Source organism: Salvelinus fontinalis, chromosome 3 (assembly GCF_029448725.1).
Source record: "Salvelinus fontinalis isolate EN_2023a chromosome 3, ASM2944872v1, whole genome shotgun sequence".
In the NCBI taxonomy this organism is placed as follows: domain Eukaryota; kingdom Metazoa; phylum Chordata; class Actinopteri; order Salmoniformes; family Salmonidae; genus Salvelinus; species Salvelinus fontinalis.
In genome coordinates this window covers 6,820,526-6,827,040 of record NC_074667.1, presented here as the reverse complement: position 1 = coordinate 6,827,040, position 6,515 = coordinate 6,820,526, and the positions used below count along the sequence as shown (strand labels likewise).

Sequence of the window (6,515 nt, the reverse complement as noted above, 5' to 3'; positions counted from 1 at the left end):
TTTCGTTGAGTTTGGCTTGATCAAAATGTCAGTATGATTACATTGTCCTTAATAGTAATTGGAAGGAGTAGCCCCACCTTAAAGGTATGGTTACATAGTAAGAATGTTATGTCTCATAAATCAATTTTAATCCCTAGATCATTCCACACCTTCATTGTTGTGTCTTATAATTACCATGAGTCATGAATGAACACATAGCTGCCCCTCCTTTGAACCAAGACATTTTTTTGTCACACCTCTGCATTTTTTTTCTATTACCAGACCATTTGTTTTCCACCTGTCTTGGCGTGGAGAATGCTCTGTTTGTTTTCTTCCCTCTATCTCACAGTTCCAGTCTTGAGAGGCCAGGTTTCAGTGATCCCCGTGCCTACCATTGACTGGGGAGGGTGTGTGACAGTGTGCAGCTGGAAAGACATGCCGAATGTGGAACCAGTTTGTCTGCTTTGGGGAGAGAATGCTTTCGCTGACTGAGGCACGGGGTAGGCAGTCCTACAGGAGTAAACGGCAGGGACCGATGACACAGTGTCGCAACTCTCTCACATTGGCAGTTAAACTCTTCAATGGCTGAATAACAAGAACAAACCCAGTCAAAATTGCCCAATGGAGCCTAAGGTAAGAGTTGTGGTCAACTTTTGCTTAAGTACTCCATCCAGACCATATGGTGCCAAGTACTATTGCTATTGTTTAAGAAGTCCACAATGATGTAATCGTTGTAGCAGCTAGATGAGTGTCAAGTTTGCAACAGTATATGCAGGTTTGTAATGCAAATGTCTACAGTAGCTATTGGCATGGATCATGTTTTAATATGGTGATGTGAAACAATTTATACCTGAAAAAAGATATTAAGGATGCATTTAGAGCAGGTGAAACCATACATTTTGACACTCTGAATTGGCATATTTTTGTACAGTAGTATGTACAGTACAGTACATATTAAAAGTTAAATATTCACATGCATACAGTTTGTCTTGAAGAGAGCTCATAAAATACAACCTGTCATATATGGCAATGGTATATTTGTATATAGGCCTACTACAGCTCTGATTACATCCCTCCTCTCTCCCTTTACACCACTGACACTGACCAAAACGGGTCACCGTCTTCCAGCTGATGGCAAAACTCGAGTCCCACCGCATTATTTCTGCCGCATGCACAAATTCATGATGTTTCTCTTATGAACAGAGTAAGTTAAATATTCTTCAATATTAAAAAAGACCCAAGCTGCTAAAAATAACAATATCGCAAGCCTATCGATACACTTTCCTACTCATTCACAGTGGTGGAAAAAGTACCCAATTGTTATACTTGAACAAAAGTAATGATACCTGAATAATAAATGACTCAAGTAAAAGTGAAAGTAACCCACTAAAATACTACTAGAGTAAAAGTCTAAAAGTATTTGGTTTTAAATATACTTAATTATCAAAAGTAACTGTAATTGCTAAAATATACTTAAGTATCAAAAGTAAAAGTATAAATAATTTCAAATTCCTCATGTTACGGATATTCAGGGCCACGCTCCAACACTCAGATATAATTTACAAACGAAGCATGTGTTTAGTGAGTCCGCCAGATCAGAGGAAGTAGGGATGACCAGAGATGTTCTTTTGATAAGTGTGTGAATTAGACAATTTTCTGTCCTGCTAAGCATTCAAAATGTAATGAGTACTTTTGGGTGTCAGGAAAATGTATGGAGTAAAAAGTACATAATTGTCTTTAGGAATGTAGTGAAGTGAAAGTTGTCAAAAATATAAATAGTAAAGTAAAGTACAGATACCCCCCAAAAATACTTAAGTAGTACTTTCAAGTATTTTTGCTTTAGTACTTTACACCAGTGTGCATTCATTACTACTGCAGTGCTTGTTGTAATGCTGAGTGGAAATAGGAAGAATGCACATTTTATGGTTTATAAAAGTGTTGAATAAAAAAGCCTTGACAGTGCTGAGTAAGAACTTAAACAGGAACACACTCATAAAAATTAATTGACAGTCTCTCATGGTTTAAAACGTTTTTAAATCTGACAGTTTCAACTTTGCTGTAGTTTTCTTTTATGCCTGCTAAATTACTGCAGACATGGTAATCTCAGCCCTCGGATTGGTACACTGGATATATAGTACACTGGCTCTCCGGGCCCATCGGGAAGGCAGAGTTGTACCTTCAGACACATTAAATGGTTCAAAATCGCAACAGTTCTCCTGCCAGGCAGCTGAATCGGGTGCACCTACCATCAACAGCCCGAGACAAATATAAAAATCGATCAACCAGTTGGTGTCCACTGCGTATCTCCGTGGACTGATATTTCTCCCGGGGGAGCTGCGCAGCAGTCTCGGGGCTGGGAGCGCGCAGTCTAGAGGGAACATTGCTGACCAGGTGAATCCAGCTGAAAGCTATGATCCCTTATTGATGTCACTTGGTAAATCCACGTCACTCAGTGTAGATGAAGGGAAGGAGACCGGTTAAAGAATAATTTTTAAACCTTGAGACAATTGAGACATGTATGTGTGCCATTCAGAGGGTGAATGGTCAAGACAAAACATTTAAGTGCCATTGAACGGGCTATGGTAGTAGGTGCCAGGCGCACTGAATTGTGTCAAGAACAACTCAAATTAAATTGTATTTGTCACACGAGTCAAATACAACAGGTGTAGACCTTACAGTGAAATGCTTACTTACAAGACCTTAACCAACATTGCAGTTTTAAGAAAATACCTAAACAAAAAGTAAGAGATAAGAATAACAAATAATTAAAGAGCAGCTGTATATAACAATAGCGGGGCTATATACAGGGGGTACCGGTACAGAGTCAATGTGTGGGGGCACGGTGTCGAGGTAATTGAGGTATTATGTACATGTGGGTAGAGTTATTAAAGTGACTATGCATAGATAATAACAGAGAGTAGCAGCAGCTTAGAAGGGTGAGGGGGTGCAATGCAAATAGTCTGGGTAGCCATTTGATTAGCCATTCGGGAGTCTTATGGCTTGAGGGTAGAAGCTGTTTAGAAGCCTCTTGGACCTAAACTTGGCGCTCCGGTACCGTTTGCTGTGCGTTGACAGAGAGAACAGTCTAACTGTCACGACTTCTGACGACTTCCCTGCCACCAGTTACGCACCCCTTACACTAACAGAGAGAACAGTCCAGGGTGGCTGGAGTCTTTGAAATCACCACCTGGTATAGAGGTCCTGGATGGCAGGAAACTTGACCCCGGTAATGTACTGGGCCTTACGCACTACCCTCTGTAGTGCCTTGCGGTCGGAGGCCTAGCAGTTGCCATACCAGGCAGTGATGCAACCCGTCAGGATGCTCTCGATGGTGCGGCTGTAGAACCTTTTGAAGATCTGAGGACCCATTCCGAATCTTTTCAGTCTCCTGAGGCGGAATAGGTTTTCTCGTGCCCTCTCAATGACTGTCTTGGTGTGCTTGGACCATGTTAGTTTGTTGTTGCCAAGGAACTTGAAGCTCTCAACCTGCTCCACTATAGGCCCGTCGATGAGAATGGGGGCGTGCTCGGTCCTCCTTTTCCTGTAGTCCACAATAATCTCCTTTGTCTTGATCAAGTTGAGGGAGAGGTTGTTTCCTCGCACCACACGGTAAGGTCCCTGACCTCCTCCCTATAGGCTGTCTCATCGTTGTCGGTGATCAGGCCAACCACTGTTGTGTCATCAGACAACTTAATGATGGTGTTGGAGTCGTGCCTGGCTGTGCAGTCATGAGTGAACAGGGAGTACAGGAGGGGACTGAGGTGGCACCCCTGAGGGGCCCCCGTGTTGAAGGCGGATGTGGCGGATGTGTTGTTATCTACCCTTACCACCTGGGGGCGGCCCATCAGGAAGTACAGGATCCAGTTGCAGAGGGAGGTGTTTAGTCCCAGGGTCCTTAGCTTAGTGATGAGCTTCGTGGGCACTATAGTGTTGAATGCTGAGCTGTAGTCAATGAATAGCATTTTCACATAGGTGTTCCTTTTGTCCAGGTGTGAAAGGGCAGTGTGGAGTGCAATAGAGATTGGATCATTTGTGGATCTGTTGGTGCGGTATGCAAATTGTGGGTTTCTGGGATAATGGTGTTGATGTGAGCCATGACTAGCCTTTCAAAGCATTTCATGGCTACAGACGTTAGTGCTAAGGGTCGGTAGTCATTTAGGCAGGTTGCCTTAGTGTTTTTGGGCACAGGGACTATGGTGGTCTGCTTGAAACATGTTGGTATTACAGACTCAGACAGGGAGAGGTTGAAAATGTCAGTGAAGACACTTGCCAGTTGGTCAGCTCATGCTCGGAGAACACGTCCTGGCAATCCGTCTGGCCCTGCGGCCTTGTGAATGTTGACCTGTTTAAAGGTCTTACTCACATCTGCTGCGAAGAGCATGATCACACAGTTGTCCGGAACAGCTGATGCTCTTTTGCATGTTTCAGTGTTACTTACCTCGAAGCGAACATAGAAGTTATTTAGCTCGTCTGGTAGGCTATTGTGTCACTGGGCAGCTCTCGGCTGGGCTTCTCTTTGTATTCTGTAATAGTTTGCAAGCCCTGCCACATCCGACGAGTGTTGGAGCCGGTGTAGTACGATTCGATCTTAGTCCTGTATTGATGCTTTGCCTGTTTGATTGTTCGTCGGAGGGCATAGCGGGATTTCTTATAAGTTTCTGTGTTAAGAGTCCCGCTCCTTGAAAGCGGCAGCTCTACCCTTTAGCTCAGCGCGAATGTTGACTGTAATCCATGGCTTATAGTTCGGGTATGTACGTACAGTCACTGTGGGGATGAAGACCACGATGCACTGATTGATCAAGTCAGTGAGTGTGGTGTACTCCTCAATGCCATCGGAAGAATCCCGGAACATATTCCAGTCTGTGCTAGCAAAACAATCCTGTAGTTTAGCATCTGCTTCATCTGACCACTTTTTTATAGACCGAGTCACTGGTGCTTCCTGTTTGAATTTTTGCTTGTAAGCAGGAATCAGAAGGATATAATTATGTTCAGATTTGCCAAATGAAGGGCGAGGGAGAGCTTTGACCGCGTCTCTGTGGGTGGAGTATAGGTGGTCTAGAATTTCTTCCCCTCTGGTTGCACATGTAAGATGCTGATAGAAATGAGGTAAAACTGATTTAAGTTTCCTACTGGGTTTTTCACACTCAACAGTTTCCTGTGTGTATCAAGAATGGTCCACCACCCAAAGGACATCCAGCCAACTTGACACAACCGTGGGAAGCATTGGAGTCAACATGGGCCAACATCTCTGTGGAATGCTTTCGACACCTTGTAGAGTCCATGCCCCGACCAATTGAGGCTGTTCTGAGGGCAAAAGGGGAGGGAGGGGGTCATTAGGTGTTCCTAATGTTTGGTATACTCAGTGTTGTTTAGTAAATCTGAGTGATTAATATTTTTACATATTCATATTTTGGAGGTATTTGATGATGATGAAGTAAATTATGATTATTGTGATCATTGTGGAATTGGTAGCAAAGCACACAAGTTATTGCTCATAGAGCAGCAGCAGTCTCACTAAGCATGTGACACAAATCACGTACACAATTTATACTGTTTACAAATAACTTAATTTGAGCCCCTGCCACAGCAAGCTTTTCATAATAGAAAGTGGTGGGTGTGGTCACTTCTGAGTGTACACCCGACTATAGTGCACTTGTCTCTATTTCCCTGGACAAACTTGTTCCTGTTGTTCCCTCCATCTCCCAAGGCCACACCTCAAATACCTCAAAGGTGTAGCTACCTGGGTGTCAACCATGTATCTATTTGCTTATGTAAACAGGTTACCCCTCCATAGTCCCTCTTTAGTTGTGGTGAAACCAAGCTGAGAATTTATTTTCAATTGATTCTTTCCTCCTCAACAGGTTTAAACAGAAACCTGCTGTGAAAACATCAGAAGAATCATGGTATGTGAGATCATTCATCCATTAGCCACGATAATGGTAATAACAAGCATAATCCAACACAATAAGCTAAGCAAAAGGAAATTTACTTTTTGAAAAATACCTAAGCCCCAACATTGCTTTCTGGAAGTGAATTCCATTTTAAAAATCTATAAAAAAATTATTGTAAATACAATTTTTAAGTTCATTGTTGAAATTCTATTTGATGTTTGGGTTATTGAAACATGACCAATGCTGATGCTACACACCTACCTTTGTATATCTGCTTTTAGCCTGGTCACCGTAGGGGAAGGAGCCTCTCTGAGGGGCTGATGCTGGAGGAATCAGAAAAAGGAGGATTGGTCATCTCCAGCGTTATCGGTGGCTCTCCTGGCAATCACGGGCTCAAAGAAGGTATGAGTCTCTTAATTCATGTATACACTTTTTGTTGCGGTACTTACATTTCTTTGAAAAAATGTAAAATTTCACATTTTGGATTGTTGTCTGAATTTTGTGGAACAGTAAAATACAGTGTAACAGTGAAGATCTTCTTGTTTTTTCAGGAGATGAAATTGTGGGTGCCACAATCAACTTTGACCAACTTTCGAAAGACGATGTGTTGAAAATACTGAAGCTGATGGATGATAATGGATTTGA

At 42.5% G+C, this 6,515-nt stretch overlaps 1 long non-coding RNA gene across 1 annotated transcript; it reads left to right on the top strand.

Moving 5' to 3' along the window:
* Positions 1 to 529: 529 nt before the first annotated feature.
* On the top strand, positions 530 to 6,509 carry LOC129837292 (uncharacterized). The gene is made up of 4 exons (XR_008756701.1): positions 530 to 612; positions 5,841 to 5,882; positions 6,152 to 6,272; positions 6,422 to 6,509. It is a non-coding gene; the product is annotated as an uncharacterized LOC129837292 (long non-coding RNA).
* Positions 6,510 to 6,515: the final 6 nt, after the last annotated feature.